Here is a 17216-nt window from a genome sequence, read left to right as displayed (position 1 = left end):
TTCAGTTGATTTTTAAGAAATTTTGCTTTTTAAAAAGCTATATTTCGAGAACTATTGGACGTAAATATCTCAGCAAATTTTACCTTGTTTAAATAATGTTCTTTTAGATTTTCTAGTGCTGTTGGTAGTTTTTAAGATATAGAGCTCCGAATGAAAAATCAATGTTTTTTTAAGGTTTTAAAACAGAAGCCATTTTTTAATCCCCCTACCTATACTTGGCAGACTCTTCAATTTTGACTAGTAATTATACATAGTTTTTATTGAGGTAATAAAAAATTGGGGTGAGGTAACTGCCTTTTTTCCTTCCCAGCTCTTGTACTATAAGATCTTTCAAATCAGAGGTTTTAAGAAATTGAGTAATTGTACTTTAAACTCTAATTGAATGAAATTAGAATAAAATATTATGAGCCCTTAATTTCATTCACATTTTTAAACTGAAATTGAGCAATTCCGCTCAACACCGGAAAATCGACGGCATCGATGCCAGATCAAAATTATCATTTAAATTATATTTCCGTTTCAAACCAACATAAGCTTGTATATAAAGAAGAACTAGCTTGGAAATATTTTTTGAGATCATTTAGTTTCTCAGTTGCCTTTAAGCAGTGTCTGACTGCAGTCAATCCTTCAAGCAGATCGGCAACATTTGAAGTATCGAGATTAATTCCATAACATTTATATGTTATATATATAACATTAAGGGACTTATTTCATTTCTGTATAAAATTCTAAACTTAACATTTCTATAAAGTATTTATACCTCCTGTATGTGCCAACATTTTTTTTTTTTTTTTTTGTATGGAATAATTGAATAATTATTCCCTTTATTTTTTAGGAATACATTGTAAATTATTTTTTGTTAATTACAATTTTTTTTCTTAATTTATTTTGACTTTGGAACATTGATTCCAAAACACTTAAATTTTTTCCTTACGCATAAAACGTTTTATTGGCCACCATTTTGAAACATAGTGGATGGAAATGTCGATCCGTGGATCATACCGGTGGTAATCCTTGACTTTGGATTTCCCAAATATAAATAAAATTGGCTCCATATTTTCGGAAAAAAGTAGTTGACAGGACAATTTTTTTTTTCGATTTTTGTTCGATAATTCTATACTGATTTTGAATAAAATTTAACTTTTAAAAGGAGTTACAATTTTTTACTTATTAAATTATGAAAGTTCATTATAGAAAATAATAAATTATAAAGAAAAAATTATAACTTCAATGACTATAGAATACTCATTCTTTTAAAGGAAAATTATTAATGCTTAAACATCAGAGGGGAAAGTAGAGAGAGAGAGTGAGAGTATTAGGAGCGATAATTCAACCTTGGTTACAGCTTAGACGACTTTGACGGTGTTTGTTGGTCTACTTAACCCTAAATCACTGACGACCTACATTTCGGTTTTTGAGACTGGGCCATTTTAGAGTATCCGAGTCTCTAATGCTGCAATGAATAGTTTATTTATCTCAATCGAAATTTTAATTCATTAACAATTTTTTTTTTTAATTTATTGATTGAAAGAGTTAAATTATTCAGTTTTTTTCGGACGAATATGATTACCGAAAATACTGAAAAAATGATTTATCAACCAAGATTCCAAATGACTCACAAAATATAACAATTCAATATGTTATTGGAAAAAAACAATCGTAAAATTTCAAGTAAATGCACGGTTAGTTATAAAGTTTTTCATCAGACAAATAACTAAATAATTACTTAAAAGTTAGGAATTTTTACACAAGAAATTATAAAATATTCTAATAATGCAAAAAACAACAAAGCAAAATTCCAAGCGGAAAACCAGAACATATTTTATGAATTATATTTCCACTATTCCCTCATCGAATTTTTAGTCAAATATGGGTTTGTTTTTTGCAGTAAATAATGTATGAATTAAGGTTAAGCCCAATTTTGAAAAATGAGAATTTTAAAGAAAACGTAATGATTTTTCCGTGAAACTATGACGAAGCAATTTTGAGAGGACTTGAGATGGTTCTAAATATTTAACGATAGACCGCATGTTAAAATTAGGGTTGATCTCTTTATTTTTATAATATATAAAATAAAATACAAATTTTACAAGATTTTAGCATGTCTGCCATTTTATTTACTTAAGATTGTGAATAATCGTTTAATCTGGCTGAAAAACGTTTTTCGGCTCAGTTTGAATTAGTTTTGCCAATTATCTATGAAAAGCAAATAAAACATCTAGGATTTTGGTCATTTTATCTGAATGACAAAGTTATTTATAATTTTATTTATTATATATAAATGTAAATATAATTTATTTATACATCTTAAGACATTCTCAGTATATACATAACGTTGAAGAAATATTTTCGAAATAAGTTCAGCCGTTTTCTAGCGAGTAGCAACAAAAAAATCTAACTGACAGGTAATAATTTACAAATTCAAGTTTTAGGAAAATCACTACAGATAAGTTTGAGAGATGCAAGTAGAAAGTAAATTGACAGAAATAATTGTAGAAAAAATAATCAGATTAATTGCGAACTACAACTGAAATCAATTTCATGGATAATGATTTCATGGAATAACTGTTTAGAAACTTTCATTTGCAGACAGTCGCAGTTAAAGGTGCAGTGGATTACAACTTAAAATGCTTAACGTCACTCCGAAGACTGATGCCCAGGCAAATGCAAATACATTATGCCATTACTATTTATTTTATTTTTTCATTCTTTTCCTCAACTTATTTTTTCGTAATTTTCAATTATTATTATTTTTTTTTTTTTTTTTTTTTTTTTTTATCAATTCTATAAATATTGATTTTTTGAATCTATCATTCTTGAATTTCATAACTATTAGTATTACTTTATCAATTAATTATAAAAATTATCTCTTTTTTATAATTAATCAGGGTTTTATAATGGTATTTAAGACCTAACAGACTTATTTCATAATAAAAAAATGTGAAATAAATCTAATTTTCCTTCCGAAATTTTCGGTTATAACATTTTCTTCTTTTATTTATTTTTTAATATTTGTAACTAGACCATAATCTCCAAAAGAGATGGGATACTATAATTTAAACAAATTTAGTATTTACTTTTGTTATGATGAGAAGATAGTTGACCGTGGATAATATATATGAAGAGAAGATGGTTGGGGTGCGGTCAGAAAATAACAATAATAAGATGAAAAACTAATTTTATAGTGCCAACGTTTCGGCCAGAATTTCTGGCTTTCATCAGAGCTACTTGGAAGAGATTGGAAATCTAAGTCTAATAAAATATAAAATCTTCATTTTGTCGATCATATACTCATTTCAATATTTTGATCTTGTAAAGACAAGAAATATTGACAGTAACGCAATAATTCATATGAACTTTCAGAATTCATAGCAGAAAATATATTATTACAGAAATACAGATAATTTTTGACTCAAATAAACTTTCATCAAGTTAAATTTATTTTAAACTTAAACTAAAATTATTTTAAACTTACGTTATTGGAGTTCTATCAATGGGTAGATTCTCCACATGTTTTTATCGTGTCATAATATCACTTACAGCAAATTTACTTGATGTGTATATATGTATACAGTTGTAAATATCAATAAATAAATTATTAAAAAAAACTTACGTTACAAACATAAGGTGAATAGACAGCTTTAAATTGTATACAATGATTCATATAACGATAAACTGTCTCTAAAAGTAGTCGTTTCGTTAATACCACAGTCCAGACGATATAAAAAAGAGAGAAAATATTATTTATTATTCAGAAATTCCAGGAAACCTACTTATTTGTATTTTCCAAAACGCAAGCTTTAAATTCATTAAAAATCAGAAGAACTCTTTGAACGATAACTAGATAAAAACTTTTTTAATTAAGTTCTAAAAACTCATCAATCAAAAGTGATTCATACGATTTCTTGGGGAGAAATGGTTATAGCCATTTATTGTGAATTCATTTGGAACATTCTCACTGGCGATTTATATCCAACATATGTCTTTTATCGACCAAAAAAAATTATATAAATGAGATACATCAGTTATCAGAGAGATAATAGTAAATATAAAATATACGTACTGAATATAGATACTAAATGTAAAATATATGTCAGTTATCAGAGAGCTAATACAAAATAATACTTTATGTTGGTTAAAAAGTTGTATTTTTTAAATATATCGTATACTAAACTATCGAAGTAAATAGAGCTCATTCGGTATTGTTTAATGAGCCATATGATGCAAAAACGTATGCCTTTCGTAACTTACTTTTAAAAAAGCATATGATAGGTTCAAGAAGAGAATCCAGAAGTAAGCATTTCTTTCATCAATATCCAGGCCAAGGAGAAGTGAGTAACACACTTTTTGGTGACTTTGATCTTAGCTAAGGAAAAACCAGAGATGACTAAATATAAATGATTTTGTCTGTCATTCAAATGGTATACACATTAACATACAAAAAACTGACACCATAGCATTCTCATACAAGAAAACTAACAGAGCACCGAAACTTAAAGAACAGAATATACAAACCAAGAGACATCTCACATACCTCGGCATGAAACAGGAATCACACCTCTCATTCACAGCGCACATACGAAACAGAATACAGATTGTCAAGGCCAGATCATACCAACTCTTACACCCCATCTACTCACCAGGACTGTCACTCAGACTCAAGCTACTTATTTATAAATTTATACCACGACCATCACTACACGGTGCTCCTCTACTACATTTCCTATACCCAACAGCCCTGAAATCACTACAACAGATCAGCACAGTATAGAACATCTGCAGAGGAACATCACTAGAAAGACGTAACATGACGAACATTCACAACGAACTACAGTTAGAAACAGTACAACTCATCATACGAAGACAGGTCAGGTTCTTAGGGTCGCTCATAGCTCAGTGGTTAAGACGCAGTCTTACTATGGGATGTCTATTGGCGGTGCCGGTTCGAATCTGCCCTGGGCCGTTTACTTTTTTCATTGAGTGGCGGACCCCTAACCATGGTTAGGCAGTATGGACAATGGGAGTCTTCGCCGAAAAAATATAAATAAAAAAGTTCTTCGACAGTCTCCTTGCTTCCTCTTGCTATCAATCACCTATCATTCCTAATTCCTTTTTCTCATGAACCCTCCCCCCTCTCCTTACTCTTTTTTCGACTTAAACATACTAAATATTATCTTTTGTCTATAAATATTAACTGTTTTATTTTCTCTTCTCTGCTTAATCAACATAAGGAGGCCCCTCACCTCCAAATATTTCCTAGTAGAATTCATATAGAACGGACACATCACAATAACATGATAAGTATTTTACCGTATAACTTCAAGTACCATTGGTAGAAAAAAGCAATATCCAATTTGAGTTGTGTAACCTATTAATGTAATGTTTTTCTGTTTTAGAGGGATCGGGAAAAAAAAAAACAGACAGGCGCGCCAATACAAAAGAGACTTAAAATTCCAATCTTCGACGATGTATGTGCTACGACTTACGACTTTAAAAGGAATGTTTTAATCATTTGTAAAGGAAAAGATAATTACACAAAAGTTTCTACTAAAATAATGCTAAAGTAAAAAAAAAAAATCTCTTTCAAAATTCATATATTTAAAAAATTGGCGTTTTTTATTTATCTTTGAAAATTAAAAACTATTACAATACTTTAATTTTAACTCAATTCAGATATAAATTTTAGGAATACAGAAACTGTCTAAATACTACATCAAATTTCGAGCTAAAAAAATCCATTTATGAAGAATTCCTTAGTAGCAATAATATTCTATCCCATAACTTTATCTATTTTCACCGAAATTAATAGAATTATAGACAGTGACGAGCGACATCGAAGGAGGGTGTAAGAGAGGAGAGGGTGAGTGTATTTTCATCTGTTTCTCAACTCCTAGGATATGTTTTTGCTAAAGTTTTATATAAATATGTATTTGTCCATTCCATTTAGGTATCTAGTAATTGGAGGATTTAAATAAATCCCAACAAATCCTATCAACCTTTACCCTTCGCCCTAAACCTGCTGACTGCATACAGTATACTTAAATACTGTAGCTCTTACCGCAGTAGAACAGATCCGCTAACTTGGACTACATCTCAACAAATGACTAACCCGAAATCCTCACACAAGACTGAAAAGACAGGAAACTGCACGTCGATTCCGATTATTACAGCACTTGCTGGACAAACTTTCTAAACTTCCAATTCATTACAAAAGACTGATCTACATGACTGTAATATGGCCAATCTGGACAAACTGAGTTGAGCTTTGGGGCTCCACATATCTTCGAATTCCTCTCGTATCCAATCCTTACAAACCAAAATCCTCCATAAAATCCTTAATGCTCCTTATTTTGTCACAAATAAAATCATCCATAAAGACTTTAATGTTCCATATGTAACCGATCTTGCTCAAACCAGATATCAATACTTCCATTATAAACTCCCTAACCACCCAAAACCTTGTTTCCGCTTCCATTCCTGACAATCCTGCAAGGTGTCAGAAAAGAAGATGGCCAAGAGACCAATTAATGTAAAACTCCATTAGAGTGCTATCAATGGGTAGTTTATCTACGCGTCTGTAACACTCCATTATAACTGAGATCAAACTTACTAAATGTATTATAATGTACTCTTGTAAATAGCAATAAATAAAAAAAAAAAACATTTTGGCACCTAAAACGGCTTTTTTTTGGATCAAATAACATGAATTTGATAAGTAAAGTTATTTTCCAGAGAGAACGACAGTTACGGAACATAGTTAGGATTGAATGTAAGTAAAATTGCTTCCTGAGCATGAGGGTTTTTGAAATTTTGTGCGATTTTTGAGATTTTACACCCCCTTTAAATTGAGCTAGAGAGCTGATCTTTTGTAAAAGAAGCAACTTTTAGGATCTCAAATAATTTTTCGCCTATCATTATTTTTTTTTTGCAGTTTTAGGGATTTTAAGGCTTAGTGCAATTCTAGGTCCTCTCTAAATTGCCAATAGGCTTAATATTTTTATATGATTCAATTTAAAGTTAGAAGAGTACCATCCAGGATTTCAACATTTTTTTTAACAGTTATTTATTGCTATTTACAACTGTACATTATAATACATTTAGTAAATCTGATCTAAGTTAAATTAGAGTGTTACAGGCGTGTAGAGAAACTACCCATTGGTAGCACTCTAATGACATTTTACATTAGCTGGTCTCGTGGCCATCTTCTTTTCAGATGCCTCAGAGGATTGTCAGGAATGGAAAAGGATGCAAGATTAGAAACTAGTGGGTTTGAGTGGTTAGAGAGTTTATAATGGAAGGAGTGATATCCGGTTCGGGCTAGATCGGTTACATTAAGGTCATTATGTATGATTTTATTTGAGAGAAAGTAAAGTGCATTAAGGATTTTATGAAGGATTTTGGATTGTAAGGATTGAATACGAGAGGAATTCGAACGTTTAGTAGAGCCTCAAAGCTCAACTCCATTTGTCCAGATTGGCCTTATTCCAGTCGTGTATATCAGTCTTTTATAATGTGTTGGAAGTTTAGACCGTTTGTCTAGTAAGTGCTTTAATAGTCGAAATGGACGTGCAGTTTCCTGTCTTTTTAGTCTTGTGTGAGGATTCCAGGTTAATCGTTTGTCCAAATGTAGTCCAAGGTAGCGGATCTATTAGACAGGGGTAAGAGTAACATCATTAAATGAAACTGTAGGGCAGTCAGTAGGTTTACGACGAAGGGTAAAGGTGATTTGATGGGATTTGTTGGAATTTATCACTAATATTTTGTGCATTAGTGCGTTCTGGTTTCCCAACTTTTTTCCCCAGCCATCGCAATTTTTCGCGTATTTAAGCATCAATGAAACAATGTAATATTATTTTTAACAATATATAGACAGTAGTAGCTGTCAGGCAAGGAGGTCCAAATCCAACTACTTTTTTGAAATTCATATGATTTGCTATCGGGATCGAAAATCAGTCTATCTTTTAAGCAGTATATCTACTATACTCGAGCCTTTAGAAATATAATTTGTATTAGGTTCTGCGGTTTGTTCCGATCGTTTGTGACATGTCCTGCTCCAGCATAGATCGCCATTTTTCTCTGTTGATTGTTGCTGCCTTCCAAATTTTGACTCCAAGCATTTTAATTTCATCAGCAGCCACTCTATCTTGCAAACGCAAACTTTGTCTTTCCACGTGCCTGTTTCTAGATAGATTGATTCATAACTTTCTGGAGGGTTACATTAATTTCCATTCGCGTGAAATGCTCAGACCAGCGTTGTCTTACAAGTTTGATGAATTGGCAATTATATTTTTATTTGTAAGACATTGGCATTTGAAATTCATCAAAATGTAATGAGTTTGAATATTTGTAGTTTTATTAGTAAATAGTTTTTAAATCAAAACTATTCCTTTCATGCAATATTGGCAACCTTCCTTAAAGACGAATAGGATTCAAGCAGTCCGCAGGAAACTATATAACAATGTAATAATTAAATATTCATTCGGCATTCATGCGATTTGGTAATTTATTTTTTATTAAAATAAAATTCATAACAACTGAATTGAAAACAAAATATTAGGCTAATCAACACATTTAAGAACTCTTTAATTGGATCATATATTTTCTAATTGTTGAGGTGTTTATAGTTGAAAGTAGATTCGATATGAGGAGAAGATGGTTAGAGACTGCACCCCCAAATATCTCCTCATATTTTCTAATTAGTCAGATGAAGTTCGTATTTTAACAGCAGACAACATTAACAAGAAATGCTTGAATAATCAATACGTCATCAACAAAGAATCCTTGTTGCAAACAGTATTGTAATTCTGACAACAGGTAATGAAATTGACATGGGTAATGTTTCATCGTTGTGTACCTCAGTTGAAATACAATGCTATTGTAATTCCAACCAGTAATTGTAATTAATGTGATTTCAGCCACTGACGCAAATGCATTAAATAGACTAATTAAATTCGTGAACGAGTACAGATTTAATCAAGAATTTAATTTGTCCGATGAATCAAAAGATTTCAGATGATTGATTAGTAAATAAATAAACGAAGTTGATTATGTTAAATAAAAGTTTACTATCACAATCCACATGTCAAGTTGACTTCTCTTGGTATATGTTATACGCCATATTCCGCTGCCAAAACTTTATTTTGAAAAGACCTCAATTTCCTAGTATCGATAACAAACCCGATAAGGACCTTCCGTTCGATACATGTCCTTCCGTTCGATACACTATTTCCGCAAGGATATTTTACGAGATATATAATGTAATAAATATAGAGTATAATATAGAAGGAAACGAAGCCGTGAACAGAGTGTGGTTGACCCAGTTAGGCCGCCGAGGGAAGATTTCCGAGGGGGTGGTATCGAACACATGAATGGGGCTGTGCCCCCCACCGTCCAAACATGAATGGCCCATCTTCCTCAATGGTATTCCTCATTCACCCAATTTCATACCTCCCTTAGCAATTATTCTGTTTATTTGAGTGCCAATGCATCGATAATAGTCAGGAATCTCTAAGCACTAAGAAGGAATAGAAAATATGACAGGAAACGACACAAAGAATGTATTCACACGATTTAAAATACATTTGTGAAAAGTTCATGTTCAAACAATATGTCGTATGTCTATAACATCGTAGCACTACCGACAGACATGTTCTCTCATGTACAGACGTATCTACAAATCGTACCCAACACGTAGCGATTACAGTACATCACCAAATACGGATCGTGCAAGGTTCCGTAATGAGAACGTGACAAATGGTGATCTTTAAATAAGAGCCTTTACATCACGAGCTATCTAAATATATTTCCCACCGAACGTGGTCCAAATAATACAGCCCCTCTGTCACCAGCCTAGGAATAATAGATTATTTATAGCGTAGCCACTTTATTGTGAGGCGATATGGACCAAATGAAGTTGAGTGTTGTACTCATTTTTCAAAAAGGAACTGAGTGATCTAGCAGTTCTACTAACAATCAGCACGCTTAATGTCTTTAGATCACTCGGATATATATATATGGCAATGATCATACAATACAAATTGTTTCATTTAAAGAAGTAATTAGTAGGTGAATGTAAAACCTCCAACTGTAACAATTTAACTCACCACCAAATATAATAAAGGAAACTCTTCGACACAGTGTTACAGTGCATAGAGGATATACCTTGCAATAAATAAATATTATTGGTACCTATTTATTGGGGAGCAAGAGTTTATCCTTCATTATACTCTTTCATTCTCAATAAGTATTAGATTAAACACATTCAGCTTTGATCTTGCTGATAATATAAAGTTCCCTTAAACTATGTTAGTACTTGTGAACCTTGTAAATCATTGTTGTGGTGGAAAGTAGACGAGGTAGATTAATGTTTACAGAGACAAGAGGTGTACCTGGGCCATATGTAGACGCCGGACACCTCGAAGCCGTAATGCCAGGAGCCGGAGTAGGCTCCTTGGCCCTTGGGGCCAGTGCAGACCCCGTGGCCGTGGGCCTTGCCGTCCTCCCAGCCGCCGAGGAAGGTGCCGCCGTCGTCGAAGTCGAACCGGCCGCCGCTGTGGGCAGCTCTGCCGGTAGCCCCGGTGGCCGGCGAGTCCTCCATCACATCACTGGTCCCCCACCCCCCGCTATGCCGCTCCTCTCCTCTACGCCGCCCGCCGCGCCACCTCCCTGCCGTCTCTCTCCCCACTACCGCCTTCGTCCCCCTTCTCAATCATTAGCTCTCTAAGCTATTCCACTTCGGCTTTGGCAAAGTCTTCTTGTCGGTATTGTACAAACTAATAAATACCGCAAAGATAACAACAATATTTGTTAATCAACAAGCGTGTCTAAAAAAATTTATTAGATCGGTAAAGTATAACTATGGCATCTTGAGTGATATACAAGGTGAAGATAGATATTCCTTTCAACTAATAGTTTTCCGAAAGAAAAATTTCAGAAGTTTTTCTCAACGGTTTATATGTTTTGGGGATCTAAATCCGAATTTCAGGTCTGCGACCTTTTCGCTTATAACTAGAAAACTAAGCATAACTCGATGTAAGTTGGGGGCTGAACTTATACATATAACAGAATAATAAATACAAAAGCAAAATAATTGTTTTTGCTTTCATGAAACTTCTTTTTTATTTTGGAAGAAGATAGTTGACCGTATGAAGTAGATCTTAGGAAGAAAGTCCTGGTGGCGGTCATTAAAGGTATCAAAATAGTAAAAGAAAACTGATTATCGTTAACCAACTTTATAGGGCTTCGTCAGGTCTGTCTGATGGTAGTACAACGCATTTATTCCAATATAAATATAAATATTTTTATTTTACTATATTGATTCCTTTATTGAACGACATCTGTTTCATAATGAAATTAGTTGATAGTACAAGTGTAGGAACTAGTGTGGTAATAATACTAATACTTATTTTTTTTCATGATAGGGATGACTATTAGTGATATTACAGGAATTAAAAAATACTAAAGTACAAGTTACTATTGTACAAGTCAATGTAATTGTACTAAGATAAATCTACAAGACTAATAGTATTAGTTTGTACTTTATTATGAAACAGGGGCCTGTTTAGTGTCATTATATTATCTTTTTTTATGTGCATTAAACCAGAAGTCATGTGATTTGTCAAAAGGCATGGAAATTTTTTAATCGATTAAAAATAAATGGTCTATTTAAGTCTTCAGTCACAGTCCGCCTATAACCCATAATCCAGACACCTAACGTTCAAAAAGAATGATTTTAAGAAAAAAAAAGACATGGAATTGTTTTTCTCAGTGGCTCTATATTTTTACGAAGAATTGAATCCACATTTCAGATTGGCCACTGGCTTCATAACGAAAATAGGAACAAAACTTTATAAAATTAAGCATTTCTCGGAGAAATACATTCTGCATAAAAGTAAAATATACAAGGTTACACTTAATTTTCATTGAACCTTTGGTGCTGCTAGAGCGCCCAATTAAAATCAAGCCGTCGGAGTTTCACAAAGGATGATTTCAGGAAAAATCATTGGCATTATATATTTAAACGATTTTATACATTTTTTTTCCTTTTTTTTTTTGTGATGCTTATTCTAAATTTCTGCTTTGTTAACGCGCCAGCCTCCGGTTTCATAACACAAATAGAAAAAGTCAACATTTTGGAACTTTTTTCAGTTTCCCCCTTATGAGCTCGTTGAGGCGAGTGTCCCTGAGCTTAGTTCGGGACGGCCTGGGTTCAATACCCACCTGGGTCAGTAAATATTTATTTCGTGGTGGCTCCTAGAAATGAATCTTCTACATTCCCACTAGGGAGTTGTAAAATCCTCAATTGAGAACTTGAACAGTTAAAAAAAATCTAGTAGATTAACTTCTTATAAGAAACTAGTATAGAAGCAATGTCCTACAAGATGCATATTTTATATTTAATAAATACCTTTATTAACTAGAAAGGCTTTAGAAACCAAAAGGTGGTTCTCTGTGAAAAACCTCTTCTAACTTTCTTGTTGGTGTTAATATCATAAGCCTGAAATGGTACTTTATAAATGTCCAAGGTCCAACCGGACAGACAAGTAGCAAGTTTTTTTTTTTACTGACAATCAGAAAATTTCTTATAGAAAGCTGATCCTCGGGAAATGCTTGGTTCACTTGTTACAAGCAAAATACTGAAGGATTTTTTTTTTTATTTTCGTCGGCAATAAAGTAAGCTAATTTCAAGCTGATGACGTTGATACAACACCGGCCAACCGGAAAGTTAGACAGGTTCGTTTCTCACAGAAAATCACTTTTTGGTTTCTAAAGCCTTTCTTATTTTTAATAAATATAAAATATGCATTTTATATAAGATTTCATCTACCTTAGATCCTTGTCGGAAGTTAATCTTCGAGAATTTTTTTTATGGCTCAAGTCATCTATTGATTTTACAGCTTCGTTCAGAACCAATCGTTCAGAACCAAGCTCTCAGGGACCTTCATTCTACATGCTCAGCTATCCAGCACGTCCTCATCATCCAGGGATCACTTTATCCACAATAAAGTACAAACTAATACGATTAGTCTTGTCGATTTAACTTAATTCAATGACAGTGACTTTTACAATAGTAACTTGTACTTTAGTACTTTTTAACTCATATAATATCACTAATAGTCTTCCCTATTATAAAAAATAATAAGTATTAGTGCAATTACCACGTTGTTTCTATACTTGTACTATGAACTAATACTATTAGTTTTCATTATGAAACAGGGCCCAGATATGCTTCGGCAAGTCGGCGGCGACTGGCTAAATTGCAAACCTCAAATGCGGATTAAGTATCACATAACATCGTTGAGGAAAAGGCTTCTTTGATTTGTCCTGTAGTAATCTGTTGTAAAACTCCTACTTCTTATTTTATTGCGCGCTCTAGCGTCGTTCCTGATTGAATCAAAATTAAATGTAACATAGGCTTTTTGAGAGAAACCTCGTTTATTTTTACTTAATTACATATCAAATATGTATTAAAAACTGAAAAATTAAAAAAAAAAAATCCCCTTCACTTTAGATTTTTTTCATTTCAAAATCTCAAAAATAATTATTACTTCAACACGAGACCACTAATGTGCACAGAACTTGTTGGGCCAAACTGGAGTGGAATCTGAAAGTTGAGTGTTTGTTTGTTTTTTTTTTACTTTTACGTATTGTATTATAATGTACAGTTGTAAATAGGAATAAATAAATATTAAAAAAAAAACTTTTATGTAGCTTGTATAAATCTTCGAAACATCCTTAATTTTCTGATTATAAATTAAATCGGAAAAAGTTTTGTTTTAAATTTTATTGTGAAGCCACATTACAGGCTCGTTTGACGATATGGTAAACCTAAAATCAGCATTTCACACCCATGTCGAACATGGTAAGAAAAACAATTTTTTCTTATTTTTTACATCCTATTTGAACATTAAATGACTGAACCATGGCTGAAAACTGATTCATCTTTTATTAATTATAACAATATCTAGTGTGCCAATTATACGACTTTTCTGGCTATTTTCGCTTCAAATCTAAACAAAAAAAATTAAAAATGTTTGCAATAGCTTCCCTAAAAATATATAATACAAAAAAATCGGTTTACCCCTTAATGAGATCGTTGTGCAGACACACAAATAAATCAATGGCCAATAGTTATTATTTTATTATAGTTATTACTTAAATTACAATGGAGTTATTATTTGTAATTTATCCTTATTGAAATAAATGATAATAGCGTGAACAAACTATCTAATATCGAAGACATTGTACCAGTAACTTTAAAATAACGATATACATACTCTTTGACTTTAAAACGGTTATATTACGATTGTGTTCACGACAGTAACTATAGATAGCATACCTTCAGTCCACTTTCAACATCTTTGTTTTGGTTTTTTAGTTGTCTTACTTCTGGACATTATTTTTTTATAACATGAGTTTTCGATAGTCTGATAATAATATCGATATTTAGATACCATTCATTTGGAATAAATGACGCCAAGTTCTTTTGTTTTTTAATGTCGATATTTTTCAAACACTCTTACCCCAAAGGGTTTTTTTAAGTCAAGATTAGAAGGGGAAAAAATGTATTCACTTAAATTTTATTATTAAACAATCCTTCAGAAAAGCGTATCGTAAAAATAAATAACGAAAAAGTGCAATCAAGAAAAACATGAATAGCATTTATATTTGCACGAAACCACACCCATTAAAAATAACATAATTTTATGAGTTGCGGATTAAAAACAAGTAACAGTAAAACAATTAGCAATGCCTTAAAAGATTATCGAACAAGTTAAAACTATTCAAGCATTGGAGAACTTTGCAAAGGCAGCTTATTTCGAAGAAATATCTAGGTTGGGAGGTTCAATACACTTTAAACACCTACAACAAATACCTAGTATTATTTTTATTTTAGTTTTGATCTCTGAGTCTCATGTGTCATGGCCGCTAGTGCAGTTCATTATTCTGATCGCTCTGCAATTGTTACTGTGTCCTATGGGTAATTGCTCGAATCCTGCTCTCATACTTCATAGAACGTGAGTGTATAAACATCTTTATATACTCATATAGTGGAAGTGTGAGATTATTAAAAATTAACAAAGGTGGGTCTAGGGTAGGGGTCTTACCTTAAGACTATATTTCACGGTCAAGGCTCTGTGTACTCCAATACAATCTCAATTCTATTCCGAGTTCGAATCCAAAGACCATAATTTTTTTATTTTTATATAAGTATACTTCAGAGACTTTTAATTTATTTATCATCAGGAATGTATTATTTAACGATTTTATATAATTGTGTATATAATTTATCTTCTCAAAATAATTTGTTTATGTTCGTATTTTTTTTTTTTTTTTGCGTAAGTTCATATACTTATTTTCTTTCTTAATATGAATTCGGACAAGAATATATCTTGTGATGACTCAGAGGAAGAGAACGCAGTTTCAGAAATAAGTGAGGCAGATTCAGAGTACTTAAAGAGACGTCACCTTCCAAAGCGAAACAGAAAGGCAGCCCCCGGGTCGGCGGGCAATTCACCTGGCAAAAAAAATTAATAAATCGGCTAAATCCAAAAAGCCTGTTGAAGAGCCTGAAACTAGCTGTAAAACTACTGTAGCCATGGGCCCAGAAATAAACACACCTACACCAACTACCTCAACCAGCAATAATTCAAATACAGTAAGAATTCCAGTCAACAACATTCCAGAAATCAAGGATTTTTTGATCCAGAACTACCTCCTGTTTTTGTAAGTAAAATTGAAAATTTCAGTTCATTCGGTCAAGAAATTGGCAACTTTATCAGACAGCCAAACTTTAAGTGTTTTTCAAGTGTTAAAGACATCAAAATCAACCAATCTACCAAGGAACATTATAAAAATCTTGTCAATTATTTGACCCAGAAAAACTACGATTTTCACTGCTATCAATTAAAACAAGAGAAGGCATACGAAGTGGTTTTAAGGGGCCTCCACTCAACTACTCCCACAGACGCTATCAAATCAGGATTAGAAGAAATTGGCCATAATGTAAGGAATATATCGTGCGTTCTTCACCCCACTGTAAAATACCCTCTGCGATTATTCTTCATCGATTCATCGAGAGCCAGCTCGAAATAATCCTGAAATATTTCAGATTACAAGGTTGGTTTATTCAAAAAAGTTAAATTTGAGGAGCCCAGACAAAAACCTATTATTTTCCAGTGCACCAAGTGTCAAAACATGGGGCATACAAAGGCATATTGCCATCCTAGCTGGGTGCCTTAAATGTGCTGGACCTCACGCAAATGCAACCTGCCAGAAACCACGGGATGAACCGGCAAAATGTGCTCTCTGTCAAAAAGACCACCCAGCAAGCTACAGAGGCTGTGAAATCTACAAAAATTTTCACAAGGTGTGATCACACTTCATGGCTTCAAAAGCCTCGGAACAAACTCGTACGCTGCCGCCTGAAACTCAGAATTTGGAAATTTTCCCAAACTTGATGACATCAACTCACATCACCGAATCGCAGCCGTCTACTTCAAAAACTCCAAATAGATCTCAAGACTCATCCCGGACTTACTCCGAGATCATAATAAAAAAAAAACAGGCACGACGTCAGGCGCCTCAGGCTACTCAACCTAAGCCCCTGACCTCTCATCCACTAACTCGATCTCCACGTCATCAATATCCTTTCCATCATCAATCCCTATCCTTATCCTTACGGGTAAAATTGATGCCACCACATCCACTCCCTGTTCCAACAACCGAAACAGCTCCTTATACCCCAGCTCCCCATATATCACGACTAGCCCAGCCCTCAATCAGTACTTCCAGTCACACTAACTATCCATCCCAAGCTTCTGATCCATATCCTCATAAGCAATATCTTATTAAGGGAAAAACGCAGAGCAAGATCGAAGTGGCATAGGACCAGATTTCCAACTGACAAAACATATTACACCAAATTGACTAACAAACTTAAAGTAGAAATTAGAAAATACAAAATTCAAAATTTAATTAACTTTACTGAGAATCTTACAACTACTGACATTATGGCTGACGACTAAAATGTTGCTGAATCCTAACAACTTTAACTATCCTCTTCTCACCGAATCCCAAACCTGGACCAGAACTGACGAAGAAAAATCACAAATATTCGGACAACACTTTTCTAAAACCTTTATTCCACATCCTGACATCCGTAACCCATTTCATCTTGAATGTATTGAAGCTGAACTAAATATTCCACTCCAAAT

The 17216-nt window shown here is 33.1% G+C and overlaps 1 long non-coding RNA gene across 1 annotated transcript in view; it reads left to right on the top strand.

Annotated features, from left to right (window-relative positions):
- The first annotated feature begins 4229 nt into the window (after positions 1-4229).
- The window catches only part of LOC106693019 (uncharacterized), a 19084-nt gene continuing 6097 nt past the window's right edge, over positions 4230-17216 (top strand). The window contains exons 1-3 of the long non-coding RNA XR_001345038.2: positions 4230-4331; positions 5397-5563; positions 5687-5860. This is a non-coding gene — a long non-coding RNA (uncharacterized lncRNA). The remainder of the gene's footprint in view (positions 4332-5396; positions 5564-5686; positions 5861-17216) is intronic.

This window comes from Halyomorpha halys, unplaced genomic scaffold (assembly GCF_000696795.3).
Source record: "Halyomorpha halys isolate HHAL.00 unplaced genomic scaffold, Hhal_1.1 Scaffold7.1, whole genome shotgun sequence".
Lineage (NCBI taxonomy): Eukaryota > Metazoa > Arthropoda > Insecta > Hemiptera > Pentatomidae > Halyomorpha > Halyomorpha halys.
The sequence above is the reverse complement of the archived record's forward strand: the minus strand, read 5'-3'. Positions and strand labels throughout refer to the sequence as shown.